Raw genomic sequence first — 16,565 nt, forward strand, 5'->3', positions numbered from 1 at the left:
TGTTTTGTCAGTTGTTTCCTTTGCTGTACAAAAGCTTTTAAGTTTAACTAGGTCCCATTTGTTTATTTTTGCTTTTGTTTCCATTACTCTAGGAAATGGATCCAAAAAGAATATTGCCACAATTGATGTCAAAGAGTGTTCTGCCTATGTTTTCCTCTAAGAGTTTTACTGTATCCAGTCTTACGTTAAAGTCTTTAATCCAGTTTGAGTTTATTTTTGTATATGGTGTTAGAGTATGTTCTAATTTCATTCTTTTACATGTAGCTGTTCAGTTTTCCTAGCAGCAGTTATCAAAGAGACTGTCTTCTCTCCATTGTGTATTCTTGATTCCTTTGTCATATATTAATTGACCATAAGTGTGTGGATTTATTTTTGGACTCTATCTTGTTCTATTGATCTACGTATGTTTTTTGTGCCAGTGTCATAATGTTTTGATAACTGTAGCTTTGTAGTATACCCAGAAGGCAGGGAGTGTGATTCCTCCAGCTGTGTTCTTTCTCGAGATTGTTTTGGCTGTTTGGGGTCTTTGTGTTTACATACAAATTTTAAAATTATTTGTTCTAGTTCTGTGAAAAATGCCGTTGGTATTTTGATAGAGATTGCATTGAATCTGTAGATTGCCTTGGGTAGTACAGTCATTTTAACATATTATTCTGCCAATCCAAGAACACAGTATATCTTTCTATCTGCTTGTGTCAGATTTAGTTTGCTCTTCTTTTTCTGGTTCCTTAAGATGTACAGTTAGGTTATTGATTTGAGATCTTTAAAGTCTGACTTTGAGATCTTTAAAGTCTGACTTTATAGCTATAAATTTCCCTCTTAGCACTGCTTTGCTGCATTCCATTAGTTTTAATACGTTGTGTGTTCATTTTCATTTGTCTGTAAGTATTTTCTGATTTCTCTTGTGATTTCTTCTTTGATCCATTGGTTTTGTAAGAGCTAGGCTTTTTCATGTTGCCCTTTATCAAACTGAAAGAATTAGCTTCAATTGCTGGTTCTCTTAGAGTTTTTATAATAAATGGATGTTGACTTTTTTATTATGAATAGGCATTAAATTTTGTCCAAAACTATTTATGCATATATTGAGATGATCGTGTGTCTTTTCTCCTTTATTCTACTAATACAGTGGATTGCCTTTATGATTTTCAAATGTTAAACCAAACTTGAATTCCTCTGATAAACCCCACTTGGCCATAATATGTGATTCTTTTTTATGTATGGCTGTATTTAATTTAATTATGTTGAAGATTTTTGTGTTTTTTCTCTTAAGTGGTATGACTGTAGTTTTCTTTTTTAATGTCTTTGTCTGGTTTGGGTATTAGAATATTCCTGACCTGAAGAAGTTGGGGGGTGTTCACTACTCCTTTATTTTCTGAGGAAGTCTGTGTAGAGTTGGTTTTATTTCTTCTTTAATTGTTTGATAACACTAACCACTGATACTATCTGGACCTGGAGTATAATTTGTAGAATTCCTTTAAGAGACCTATTCAGGTTATCTATTTCTTAAGTGAGCTTTGGTAGTTTGCATCTTTCAAATAACGTCTCCAGTTTTTCTATGTTACCAAATTTATTGAAATGAAGTTATTTATAATACTGCTTTATTATCCCTTTAATAATGTAGGGTTTGTAGTGCTGTCTTTGCTTTCATTCTTGCTATGGGTAATTTGTGCTTTCTCTCTTGAGGGTCATTCTGACAAGAGGTTTGTCAATCTTATTGTTCTATTCAAAGATAGGCCTTTTTTTTTTTTTTTTTTTTTTTAGCTTTCTGAATTCTTGCATGCTTGAATATGACTTAATTCACCCCCAGACGTGATTACATAATATATGTATAGTTTCTAAGTTCTTTAACATTGCTTTTCTTCTGGAATAGGAAGGTTCTGTTGTCTTCTCTCATCCAGTACTGCTGGAAGTTGAATTCCAGTCTGATTCTTGGTAGGTGACATTTTTTTTCTCTGCAAGTAGAGGGAATGGTCAGTATGACAATTCCTTTCTTTGTTGACCAGAAGGTTTCTGAATGGGCATCAATTCCTTTACATTTTATACTCTTAGGTCCTTCAAAATAGAGAGCATAGAACAGTGGTTGAGAACACAGTTTATGGAGGCAAACTACCAAGATATGAATACCAGCTCCATCATTTACTTGGTTCTGTGACCTTGGGCAACTTCTGTACCTCAGAACTTCCCCAACTTTAAAATGGAAATGATAGTAATAATAGCACCAACTTCATAGAATCACTAGAATGATTTAATATTTATAGATCCTTAGAATTGTAACAAGTATACAGTAACATAGGGGTTAGCAAGCTACAACTCTCGGACCAGATCCAGCATTAGGTCTCTTTCTGTACTGCCTGGGAACTGAAAATGGTTATTACATTTTTTATGTTACATATATTTTATTTATTTTTTTAATATCTTTATTGGAGTATAATTGCTTTACAATGTTATGTTACTTTCTGCTGTATAACAAAGTGAAGCAGCTATAGGTATACATATATTCCCATATCCCTCCCTCTTGTATCTCCCTCCCACCCTCGCTATCCCACTCCTCTAGGTGGTCACAAAGCACCAAGCTGATCTCCCCATGCAATGTAGCTGCTGGGAAGCTAGCTACCTAATTTACATTTGGTAGTGTATATATGTCAATGCTATTCTCTCACTTCATCCCAGCTTACCCTTCCCCCTCCCCCTCCCCATGTCCTTAAGTCCATTCTCTACGTCTGTGTCTTTATTCCTGTCCTGCCCCTAGGTTCTTCAGAACCATTTTTTTATTTTTTAGATTCCATATATATGTGTTAGCATACGGTATTTGTTTTTCTCTTTCTGACTTACTTCACTCTGTATGACAGACTCTAGGTCCATCCACCTCACTATAAATAACTCAATTTCATTTCTTTTTATGGCTGAGTAATATTCCATTGTATATATGTGCCACATCTTCTTTATCCATTCATCTGTTGATGGACATGTAGGTTGCTTCCATGTCCTGTATTGTAAATAGTGCTGCAGTGAACCTTGTGGTACATGACTCTTTTTGAATTATGGCTTTCTCAGGGTATATGCCCAGTAGTGGGATTGCTGGGTCATATGGTAGTTCTCTTTTTAGTTTTTTAAGGAACTTCCATACTGTTCTCCATAATGGCTGTATCAATTTACATTCCCACCAACAGTTCAAGCCAGCATTTATTGTTTGTAGATTTTTTGATGATGGCCATTCTGACTGGTGTGAGGTGATACCTCATTTTAGTTTTGATTTGCATTTCTCTAATGCTTAGTAATGTTGAGCATCTTTTCATGTGTTTGTTGGCAATCTGTATATCTTCTTTGGAGAAATGTCTATTTAGATCGTCTGTCCATTTTGGGATTGGGTTGTTTGTTTTTTTGATATGGAAGAGCATGAGCTGCTTGTAAATTTTGGAGATTAATCCTTTGTCAGTTGGTTCATTTGCAAATATTTTCGCCCATTCTGAGGGTTGTCTTTTCGTCTTGTTTATGGTTTCCTTTGCTGTGCAAAAGCTTTGAAGTTTCATTAGGTCCCATCTGTTTATTTTTGTTTTTATTTCCATGTCTCTAGGAGGTGGGTCAAAAAGGATCTTGCTGTGATTTATGTCAGAGTGTTCTTCCTATGTTTTCCTCTAAGAATTTTATAGTGTCTGGCCTTACATTTAGGTCTTTAATCCGTTTTGAGTTTATTTTTGTATATGGTGTTAGGGAGTGTTCTCATTTCATTCTTTTCCATGTAGCTGTCCAGTTTTCCCAGCACCACTTATTGAAGAGGCTGTCTTTTCTCCATTGTATATTCTTGCCTCCTTTATCAAAAATAAGGTGACCATATGTGCGTGGGCTTATCTAGGGGCTTTCTATCCTGTTAGTTGATCTATATTTCTGTTTTTGTGCCAGTACCATACTGTCTTGATTACTGTAGCTATATACTAAGTATAGTCTGAAGTCCGGGAGCCCGATTCCTCCAGCTCTGGTTTTCTTTCTCAAGATTGCTTTGACTATTCAGGGTCTTCTGTGTTTCCATACAAAGTGTGAAATATTTTGCTCTAGTTCTGTGAAAAATGCCATTGGTAGTTTGATAGGGATTGCACTGAATCTGTAGATTGTTTTGGGTAGTATATTCATTTTCACAATGTTGATTCTTCCAATCCAAGAACATGGTGTATCTCTCCATCTGTTTGTATCATCTTTAATTTCTTTCATCAGTGTCTTATAATTATCTGCATACAGGTCTTTTGTCTCCTTAGGTAGGTTTATTCCTAGGTATTTTTTTCTTTATGTTACAATGGTAAATGGGAGTGTTTCCTTAATTTTACTTTCAGATTTTTCATCATTAGTGTACAAGAATGCAAGAGATTTCTGTGCATTAATTTTGTATCCTGCTACTTTACCAAATTCATTGATTAGCTCTAGTAGTTTTCTGGTAGCATCTTTAGGATATTCTATGTATAATATCATGTCATCTGCAAACAGTGACAGCTTTACTTCTTCTTTTCCGATTTGGATTCCTTTTATTTCTTTTTCTTCTCTGATTGCTGTGGCTAAAACTTCCAAAACTATATTGAATAATAGTTGTGAGAGTGGGCAACCTTGTCTTGTTTCTGATCTTAGAGGAAGTGGTTTCAGTTTTTCGCCATTGAGAACAATGTTAGCTGTGAGTTTGTCATATGTGGCCTTTATTATGTTGAGGTAAGTTCCCTCTATGCCTACTTTCTGGAGAGTTTTTATCATGAACGGGTGTTGAAATTTGTTGAAAGCTTTTTCTGCATCTATTGAGATGATCATATGGTTTTAATCCTTCAGTTTGTTAATATGGTATATCACATTGATTGAATTGTGTATATTGAAGAATCCTTGCATTCCTGGGATAAACCCCACTTGATCATGGTGTATGATCCTTTTAATGTGTTGTTGGATTCTGTTTGCTAGTATATTGTGGAGGATTTTTGCATCTAAGTTCATCAGTGATATTGGCCTGTAGTTTTCTTTCTTTGTGACATCTTTGTCTGGTTTTGGTATCAGGGTGATGGTGGCCTCTTAGAAAGAGCTTGGGAGTGTTCCTTCCTCTGCTCTATTTTGGAATAGTTTGAGAAGGATAGGGGTTAACTCTTCTCTAAATGTTTGATAGAATTCGCCTGTGAAGCCATCTGGTCCTGGGCTTTTGTTTGTTGGAAGACTTTTAATCACAGTTTCAAATTCAGTGCTTGTGATTGGTCAGTTCATGTTTTCTATTTCTTCCTGGTTCAGTCTCAGAATGTTGTGCTTTTCTAAGAATTTGTCCATTTCTTCCAGGTTGGCCATTTTATTGGCATATAGTTGCTTGTAGTAGTCTCTCATGATCCTTTGTATTTCTGCAGTGTCAGTTGTTACTTCTCCTTTTTCATTTCTAATTCTGTTGATTTGAGTCTTCTCCCTTTTTTTCTTGATGAGTCTGGCTAGTGGTTTATCAATTTTGTTTATCTTCTCAAAGAACCAGCTTTTAGTTTTATTGATCTTTGCTATTGTTTCCTTCATTTCTTTTTCATTTATTTCTGATCTGATCTTTATGATTTCTTTCCTTCTGCTAACTTTTGGGTTTTTTTGTTCTTCTTTCTCTAATTGCTGTAGGTGTAAGGTTAGGTTGTTTATTTGAGATGTTTCTTGTATCTTGAGGTAGGACATTGCTATAAACTTCCCTCTTAGAACTGCTTTTGCAGCATCCCATAGGCTTTGGGTCATCCTGTTTTCATTGTCATTTGTTTCTAGGTGTCTTTATTTCCTCTGTGACTTCTTCGGTTATCTCTTCGTTATTTAGTAGCGTATGGTTAACCTCCATGTGTTTGTATTTTTTACAGTTTTTTTCCTGTAATTGATATCTAGTTTCATAGCGTTGTGGTCAGAAAAGATACTTGATACGATTTCAATTTTCTTAAATTTACCAAGGCTTGATTTGTGACCCAAGATATGATCTATCCTGGAGGATGTTCCATGAGCACTTGAGAAGAAAGCATATTCTGTTGTTTTTGGATGGAATGTCCTATAAATATCAATTAAGTCAATCTTGTTTAATGTGTCATTTAAAGATTGTGTTTCCTTATTTATTTTCATTTTGGATGACCTGTCCATTGGTGAAAGTGGGGTTTTAAAGTCCCCTACTATGATTGTGTTACTGTCGATTTCCCCTTTTATGACTGTTAGCATTTGCCTTATGTATTGAGGTGCTCCTTTGTTGGGTGCATAAATATTTACAGTTGTTATATCTTCTTCTTGGATTGATCCCTTGATCTTTATGTAGTGTCCTTCTTTGTCTCTCATAATAGTCTTTATTTTAAAGTCTATTTTGTCTGATATGAGTATAGCTACTCCAGCTTTCTTTTGATTTCCATTTGCATGGAATATCTTTTTCCATCCCCTCCCTTTCAGTCTGTATGTGTCCCTAGGTCTGAAGTTAGTCTCTTGTAGACAGCATATAGATGGGTCTTGCTTCTGTACCCAGTCAGCCGGTCTGTGTCTTTCGGTTAGAGCATTTAATCCAATTACATTTAAGGTAATTATTGATATTTATGTTTCTTTTATCATTTTCTTGTTTTGGGTTTGTTTTTGTAGGTCTTTTCCTTCTCTTGTGTTTCCTGCCTAGAGACGTTCTTTTGCATTTGTTGTAAAGCTTGTTTGGTGGTGCTGAATTCTCTTAACTTTTGCTTGTCTGTAAAGGTTTTAATTTCTCTGTCGAATCTGAATGAGATCCTTGCTGGGTAGAGTAATCTTGGTTGTAGGTTTTTGCCTTTCATCACTCTAAATATGTCCTGCCACTCCCTTCTGGCTTGCAGAGTTTCTGCTAAAAGTTCAGCTGCTAACCTTTTGGGGATTCCCTTGTATGTTATTTGTTGCTTTTCCCTTGCTGCTTTTAATTTTTTTTTCTTTGTATTTAATTTTTGATAGTTTGATTCATATGTGTCTTGGCGTGTTTCTCCTTGGATTTATCCTGTATGGGACTCTCTGTGCTTCTTGGACTTGATTGACTATTTCCTTTCCCATATTAGGGAAGTTGTCAACTATAATCTCTTCAAAAATTTTCTCAGTCCCTTTCTTTTTCTCTTCTTCTTCTGGGACCCCTATAATTCGAATGTTGGTGAGTTTAATGTTGTTGCAGAGGCCTCTGAGACTGTCCCCAATTCTTTTCATTCTTTTTTCTTTATTCTGCTCTGTGGTAGTTATTTCCACTATTTTATCTTCCAGGTCACTTATCCGTTCTTCTGCCTCAGTTATTCTGCTATTGATTCCTTCTAGAGAGTTTTTAATTTCATTTATTGTGTTGTTCATCATTGTTTGTTTGCTCTTTAGTTCTTCTAGGTCCTTGTTAAACGTTTCTTGTATTTTCTCCATTCTATTTCCAAGATTTTGGATCATCGTTACTATCATTACTCTGAATTCTTTTTCAGGTAGACTGCCTATTTCCTCTTCATTTGTTTGGTCTGGTGGGTTTTTACCTTTCTCCTTCATCTGCTCCATACTTCTCTGTCTTCCCATTTTGCTTAACTTAATATGTTTGAGGTCTCCTTTTAGCAGGCTGCAGGTTCATAGTTCCTGTTGTTTTCAGTGTCTGCCCCCATTGGGTATTGTTGGTTCAGTGGCTTGTGGAAGGGACTGGTGCCTATGTTCTAGTGGGTGGGTCTGGATCTTGTCTTTTTGGTGGGCAGGGCTGCATCCAGTGGTGTGTTTTGGGGTGTCTGTGAACTTCTGATTTTAGGCAGCCTCTCTGCTAATGGGTGGGGTTGTGTTCCTGTCTTGCTAGACTTTTGGCATGGGGCATCAAGCACTGCAGCTTGCTGGCCTTTGGGTGGAGCTGGGTCTTAGTATTGAGATGGAGATCTCTGGGAGAGCTCTCGCCGATTGATATTACATGGGGCTGGGAGGTCTTTGGTGGTCCAAAGTCCTGAACTCGGCTCTCCCACCTCAGAGGCTCAGGCCTGACACCAGGTTGGAGCTCCAAGACCCTGTCAGCCACATGGCAGTTTAGTGGTTTATTACCAAGTATATTACAGCACAGGAACCAACAGCCAGATGAAGAGATTCATAGGGTGAGGTCGAGAACAAAGGAACTTCAGTCCTCTTGGAGTTTGGAGCCCAGCATGGTGGCACGTGGAGGCATTCTGCTTCACCAACCTGGAAGCTCTCTGAAACCCTTCCTTTTGGATTTTAATGGTGGCTCCACTCCAAAGATAGGCTTTTGATTATATTAGTTTTCTCTATTGTTTTTTGGTTTCCTGATCATTTGTTTTTGTTTTTGTTTGGTTGGGGTTTTTTGTTTGTCTTTTGGGGTTTTTTTTTTTTTTTTGGTTTTTGGTTTTGTGGAATTTGGGGGTTTTTTCTTAAACATAGTCTTTATTTATTTGTTTATTTTTTGGCTGATCCATGTGGCTTGTGGGATCTTAGTTCCCTGACCAGGGATCGAACCCCAGGCCCTTGGCAGTGAAAGCATGGAGTCCTAACCACTGGACCACAAGGGAATTCCCAGTTTCCTGTATCATTGGTGTCTTTTTTTTCTTAATTACCCTCTTCCTTCTACATATTTGAGTATTATTTAATATCCACTTTACCTTTTCCCTGACTGTGCAGCCCTTTAGAGCTGCAGATTATTGTGGAGAGAGTCTCCTGTTAGAATCACCAATTCCTTGGGCTCTGAATTCTCCTGAGAGCTTTTCAAAGTTGAAGGGCATTGTGTCTGTTATCTGCGTAATTCTCTGCCTTCTCAGTTTTCCTTTCAGTTTTTGCCACCTAGTTTCTTACTCTTCTGTTTCTCTTTGTTGTTTTAAGAAGTTTATTTTATAATTTATCCTGCATTTTTGGTTGTTTTTCATAGTAGGATTTGTCTAGAGAAGCTAGCCTTCTGTTACCAGCAGTTGGATCCCTAGTAGTTTTTCCACTTTGGAGGGCCATTGTCTCAAAAGCATTTGTGGCCCTTTCATTCCCATCTTCTCATATTCCATCAGAACCTTGATGATTGTGCTAGTTTCAGGACAATTAGGTTGAATTCAGTCTTCTGTGTCTCACATTTTTATTTTACATTTTTGGGAAAAAGTAATATTTGTATTTCCTGAGAGACCATACATGAAACTGTGTTTTCTTGATTCTAAACATAATAACTCTTGAACATTTTTTTTAAAAATGAAGAGAAAATGTCAATATCTCTTCATCCTAAAGAAAACTGCAATGAATATAATAGTGCGTTTCCTGCCAACAGGTTTTTTAATGTATTTAGATAGACAGATGCTCTGGCCACTGACTGTGTGTGTATGTGTGGGTTTTTTTTTAACATCTTTATTGCAGTATAATTGCTTTACAATGTTGTGTTAGTTTCTGCTGTATAACAAAGTGAATCAGCTATACATATACGTATATCCCCATATCTCCTCCCTCTTGCATCTCCCTCCCTCCCTCCCTATCCCACCACTCTAGGTGGTCACAAAGCACCGAGCTGATCTCCCTGTGCTATGCAGCTGCTCCGTGTGTCCTCAAGTCCATTCTCCATGTCTCCGTCTTTATTCTTGTCCTGCCCCTAGGTTCATCAGAATTTTTTTTTTTTTTAGATTCCATATATATGCGTTAGCATATGGTATTTGTTTTTCTCTTTCTGACTTACTTCACTCTGTATGACAGACTCTAGGTCCAACCACCTCACTATAAATAACTCAATTTCATTTCTTTTTATGGCTGAGTAATATTCCATTGTATATATGTGCCACATCTTCTTTATCCATTCATCTATTGATGGACACTTAGGTTGCTTCCATGTCCTGGCTATTGTAAATAGTGCTGCAATGAACATTGTGGTACATGTCTCTTTTTGAATTATGGTTTTCTCAGGGTATATACTCAGTAGTGGGATTGCTGCGTCATATGGTAGTTCTATTTTTAGTTTTTTAAGTAACCTCCATACTGTTCTCCATTCTGGTTGTATTAATTTACATTCCGACCAACAGTGCAAGAGAGTTCCCTTTTCTCCACACCCTCTCCAGCATTTATTGTTTGTAGATTTTTTGATGATGGCCATTCTGACTGGTGTGAGACTGACTGTGTTTAATAGGAATCATACTATTGTACCTGCACTACCGAGTAGGTTAGCCACAAGCCTCATGTTGCTGTTGAGCGTCTGAAATGTGGATAGTCTTTTTTGAGATGTGCTTTAAGTGGGAGATATACTCCAGATTTAGAAGTTTTATTATAAAGAAAAATAAGAGTGTAAAATATCTCATCTATAATTTTCATGTTGATCATGTGTTGAAATAGTATTTTGGCTATATGGGTTAAATAAAATAGATTATGAAAGTTAAGTTCTCTCATTTTGTTTCTTTACTCTTTTATTAAGCATGGCTTCCAGGCATTGACAATTATTTATGTGACTCATATCTGTGTCTCTTATAATTCTTTTGGATGGAATTGATATATACTGTTTTATATTCTTTTTCACTCAGCTTTATAGAACAGGAAGTTTTGCATACCATATGAAATTCTTCAAAATTATCATTTTTAATGATAATTCAATATTTTATCATTTAGGGATACTATATAGTGTAGCATAAAGAAACTTAAAAATATTTTTAATTTCTTTTATTGAAGTATGGTTAATTTACAGTGTTGTATTAATTTCTGCTATACAGCAAAGTGATTCAGTTATATATATATATAAATATTTTTTTCATATTCTTTTCAATTATGGTTTATCACAGGATATTTAATATACTTCCCTGTGCTACACAGTAGGATCTTGTTGTTTATTCATTCTATGTATAATAGTTTGCATCTGCTAATCCCAAACTCCCAATCCATCCCTCCCCCACTCCCCCTCCCACTCGGCAACCATAAGGCTGTTTTCTATGTCTGTGAGTCTGTTTCATAAACAAGATCATTTGTGTCATATTTCAGATGCCACATATAAGTGATATCATATGGGATTTGTCTTTCTCTTTCTGACTTACTTCACGTAGTGTAATCTCTATTTACATCCATGTCGCTACAAATGGCACTACTTCATTCTTTTTTATGGCTGAGTAGTATTCCATCGTATACATGTACCACATCTTGTTTATCTATTCATCTGTCAATGTACATTTAGGTTGTTTCCATGTCTTGGCTATTGTGAATAGTGCTGCTGTGAACATAGGGGTGCATGTATCTTTTTGAATTATAGTTTTGTTGAGATATATGCCCAGGAGTGGGATTGTGGGACGATATGGCAACTCTATTTTTAGTTTTTTAAGGAGCCTCCATACTGTTTTCCCTAGTAGCTGCACCTATTTATATTCCCACCAGTAGTGTAGGAGGGTTCCCTTTCCTCCACACCCTCTCCAGCATTTATTATTTGTAGACTTTCTGATGATGGCCATTCTGATTGGTGTGACGTGATACCTTGCTGTAGTTTTGATTTGCATTTCTCTAATAATTAGAGATGTTGAGCATCTTTTCATGTGCCTATTTGGCCATCTGTATGTCTTCTTTGGAGAAATGCCTATTTAGGTCTTCTGCCCATTTTTTAATTGGGTTGTTGGGGGGTTTTTGTTGACTTGTATGAGCTGTTTGTATATTTGGGAAATTAAGTCCTTGTCAGTCACATCATTTGCAATATTTTTTCCCAGTCCATAAGTTGTCTTTCCATTTTGTTTATAGTTTCCTTTGCCGTACAAAAGCTTGTACGTTTGATTAGATCCCATTTGTTTACTTTTGCTTTTATCTCTATTGGCTTGGGAGAGTGACCTAAGAAAACATTGGTATGATTTATATCAGGTAATGTTTTGCCTATGTTCACTTCTAGGAGTTTTATGGTGTCATGTCTTATATTTAAGTCTTTAAGCCATTTTGAGTTTATTTTTGTGTATGGTGTGAGTATGTATTCTAACTTCACTGATTTGCATGTGGCTGTCCAACTTTTCCAGCACCATTTGCTGAAGAAACTACCTTTTTTCCATTGTGTATTCTTGCCTGCTTTGTCAAAGATTAATTGACTGTACGTGTGTGGGTTTATTTCTAGGCTCTCTATTCTGTTCCATTGATCCTTATGTCTTTTTTTGTTTTTGTTTTGTTGTTTTTATGCCAATACCACGTTTGGGTTTATGGGGGTTTTTGGGGGTTTTTTTAACACTTTGTTTTGATTACTGTAGCTTTGTAGTTTTGTCTGAAGTCTGGGAGGGTTATGCCTCCTGCTTTTTCTTTTTCCTCAGGATTGCTTTGGTAATTCTGGGTCTTTTATGGTTCCATTAAATATTACTTATGACAGATTTTTTCTTGCAGTATAAATTCTACTCCTGTTACTCAACAAACATTAATGACTCTGTGATTCCTGGTCACATACTTCTTTCTTCATTCCTTCATTGTATTTCTTTTGTTTTCCCTTCTTGTATTCATTTACCAAATATTGCTGAGGGCCCTCATAGGCAGGATAATGTAATGATGAAGCATAATTGCCTCTGGAGCCAGACTGCATGGGTTCAAATCTTAGCCCTGTCACTTAGTGGCTGGATTACTTTAGGCAAGTGACTTAATTTCTCTGGTCCAGGTTTCTCAACAATAACATGAAGCTTATAGTTGTATTTACCTCATATGTTATTAAATAGAATATAATTAATTGTAACAACACATTTTGCACACCGCCTAGCAAATTTTAAGTACCATGTAGGTTATAAGTTATTAATATCAATGTCTGCTACCTTGTAACAGTCTAGCAGGGAAGATGGGCACCAGACAAGTTACTAAAATCATGCTCACTCTTAGGAAATCTCTGAGAGATACCCCAATGAATAAGATATATTCATTGCTCTCAAGTAGTTGACAGCCTGTTAGGGGAGAAAGACATGAAGATAAATAGTCCTAGTATCGTGGGCTAAATGCTAACAGGAGTTGTATTCAAAATGCTACAGGAGGGAGGAAGGATGAGCTCACTTCCTTTGGTGGTTTGTAGAAACAGTATTTTTGAGCTGAGTCTGGAGGGATGCCTTTGGTTTTTAACTCCAGTCATTTGATCACGTGCAAAGACTCATGGAAGACATTAACATCAGTCAGCAAAATAAAATGCATTTTCACAAGCACGTTAGCAGTTGAATTGGACTAGCCAGTTGCATTTTTGTAAACAGAGCAAAGTTCACCGGTACCAGTTTCACACACTGGTACTTGGAATGGAGGAAGGGGAGATACTTCAGCAAACAAGGGATGCTCTTTCATAATAAAAGCATAAACAGATTACCAGTGTGTTGCAGGGATTATTTTCTTCTATTGCTGATGCCTGGTTATCAAGCAAAATACCAAATACCTCATCAGGTAAAGTGGGAAGCTTTTCCCTTACAATGAAAAAGAACTAAAGACTTCAAGTGTGAGCACAAGAGAAGTGTTGGGAGTTTAAGAAAAAATTTAACTTAGATAAAAAATGTCCGTGATTTTGGAATGGGCAAGAACAATGTAATGATTGAAATTGATAGAATTGCTACTTACCCAGTTAAATTATCCAATCTCAGTATAATGTCCAGGAGACTTTGTGTGTTTTTCTTTTTCTTTTTTTTAAGTGATAAGAACTGTACTTGAATCAACCCTCATTCAAGCCTTGAATCTGCTAAATTAACAGTCAGTTTACTGGGCAAAAACAATTTGACTAAATACTTGTCTTTGTACTGAAGAAAATATATCAGAACTAGAAAGCTTCCTTAAAGTCATATGTCTCTCTTTGTGCTCTTTTCACATCATGTTTATCTACTAAGTTAATTAATAGCAGCCAACTCTTAAACAAATAGAAGGAATGTCTAATATTGAAAGGTATAAAGATTTTGATTGAAAGCTAGTGATACAGTGTGACCTTAACTTTGCTTTGTCATTCAGTTACGACTGATGAGGATTTCATTTATTTTTCTTCACCTTTTCATTAGAAAGTCAAGATGTTTATAAATCCAGATTAATGATAACAGCAGTTAGCTACACCTGCTCATAGATCTATTTGTGTTAGTGTATTTTGACAGGTGGAATGTGTTGTAATCTAACTCCCACTGTACGCATTTCTCTTTTCTTTCCAATTTATAACAATCCCAAAAAGAATGCAGTAAGGGACACACTTATTCTATAATATGTTTCTGTGTTTTCATTTATTTTGTAAACTCATTTCCAATTTAGTTACGGTGCCAGCTTTGCCATGATTTATGGTTATAACTTCTTTGTTTTGGTTATATATTTCTATCTGCGTGAAAATGCTCTGACTAATGTAGGCTGATAATGCTTCAAAATTAAGATGCTATGTTCTGTGCAAGTATTTAATACATTAAAGACATTTTTAACACAATAGCTCCTTGGGACAGATAGAAATTTCTCTTAAGGCAGTCCTGAGTGATAAAATACAAGGTACATGTATATAATTTATGAAACTATCACCAAGGGATCCTGTGTTGATTTGATGTCTCTCTAACTGTTGGGTGACTAAAAGAGAACAATTGATCCGCTTTTTCCCAACAGGGGTGATTTTTCTCCCCCAGGGAACATTTGGAAACATCTGGAGATGCTTGTGGTTATCACAACTAAGGGATGGGTACTACTGGCATCCAGTGGGTAGAGAGGCCAGAGATACTGTTCAATGTTCTACAATGCACCAGCCAGCCCTCACTCTAACAAAGAATTGTTTGTCCAAAACTGCCAGTAGTGCCAAGGATGAGAAACCCTTATCTGGTCTGAAGAATTTAAATCTCCTTCATATCCTTTAAGTGTGGTCATCCATATTTCTCTAGCTATTAGCCCTTGTCAGAGCTACCCAAGCAACATCTCAGCTACATATTTGATGGTGCATACCTCTCTGGCTTGATCTAAATTGGCAAGAGTCCTGAGAAATTGAGGTGGCTGACTGAGCTGGTCCCATCTGTACCTTCACTGGTAACACACACACACACACACACACACACACACACACACACACACACACACACACACACACACACACACACACACACACACACTCACTCTCTCTCTCTCTCTCTCTCTCTATCACTCTTTGAACCCAAACATAGAGCCTATCTCTCTCATCGATATCCAGGCAGCCTGAAAGTTGCCACAGTTATTCTGACTTGCTGATAGCATGCCCCTGCCATGTTGGTTCCTTGTGGTTTTTCAATGAACCCAGTGAGAGAAGCAGTGGGGAATAAGGAGAGTTAGGTGGCACCACTGTGAGTAGTCACTTGCTTTCCAAGGTAGCTGTGATTCTTGCCAAGCCTCAGCTCTTGTCAGCCTGGCTTTTGAACACCCTTTCAGTGTGGTTCCTCTGGAGATGAGTGGCTGTGACTTCCCTTTCAAGAGGTCTACTGTGTCCAGCCTGCCATTCCCAAGGGCTTGCAGGACAGAGAAAATAATACTGAGCTATTCAGAATCAGTAATTCTGTGTTCCAGGAACTAATTCTGCAGAATGTGGCAGACGCATCTTTCTTTCCATGTACAGGGTATATATGAGTGTCTTCCTTTGAAAAGTACCAAGGGAGCTGGTAAGGTTTTATATTCTGGGTGTTGAGAGAAAAAATACTAGAGGAAAGGAAGAAATGTCATGGGGCTGCCTCTACTCAAACACCTTAATCTCTGCTCCTGGGTGTCAATCACTCAGCATATAATTACCAAGTATTTACAGCATGCAAAGCATTCCTGTGGAACTGTTCATACAGGGGAGAAAAAAACTTCTATGAATTCCTCTGAAAGTTTGGGGGATAGGTGAAATGATCTTACACAGGAGTGATCTCAAGGCAGGATGGGATTTATAACCAATTAAGGTGATGATAATGGACGGTAAAATTCACAAGAGGGACAGTAATACATGACAGTCTCACGTCCACTCCCCACTCCCATGCTTGAGGCAGACATAACATGTCACAGTACTCTTGCCTGCTGTACCCAGACATGGACTCAGAAATGTTTTCAACGTAGCAATGCACGTGGCTATAACCACTCAATGGGAGAAGCTGTCTGAGATGCACTCTATTTGCCATCCATGGAGTGTGGACTCAGAAGTCACAGTGGTTTGGAGAGAATAGACTGGTGGGTAGATGGAGTTTTGGTAGCAAGAAGGATATTTCAGGTCTGAGAGTAACACCTTAAAATCATAGCATATGGAAAGTATTTGGAGAAGATTTCAAAACCGTCTGAGCAGGAATCTGGGGCTTTATTAAAATAAGTGGAACAGTCAGAGAAGCTGCGAGTTTGGGGAAAACATCAATATGGAGTCTTAGAATTATGGACCTCCGCTTCTTTTTTCTTATTCCCTCCCTACATTCTGGGATTTCTTCTCTATGTCTTCTCACTTTTTCACCTTTTCTACCTTTCCTTTCTTGCCATTTTTCTTGCCCTCTCTTTCTGACATCACCCATCCCTAATGATAAGAGTGTTGAAAAGAGGAGCATAAGAATAAAGTCAGAGGCCTCTCCTTGTTTTCCTGAACTAGTTTTATAATTACCAATTTCAGCATTCTGCTTATGTAATTTTTTATTAGCTTGAGTGATTTCAGGTCTCAGTTTATTGATAACAACTATAATGATGGTAAATACTCAGAGCTAACATTTAGCAAGCACATCCCCTGTGCT

The sequence above is a fragment of the Balaenoptera musculus genome, chromosome 11, assembly GCF_009873245.2.
Source record: "Balaenoptera musculus isolate JJ_BM4_2016_0621 chromosome 11, mBalMus1.pri.v3, whole genome shotgun sequence".
In the NCBI taxonomy this organism is placed as follows: domain Eukaryota; kingdom Metazoa; phylum Chordata; class Mammalia; order Artiodactyla; family Balaenopteridae; genus Balaenoptera; species Balaenoptera musculus.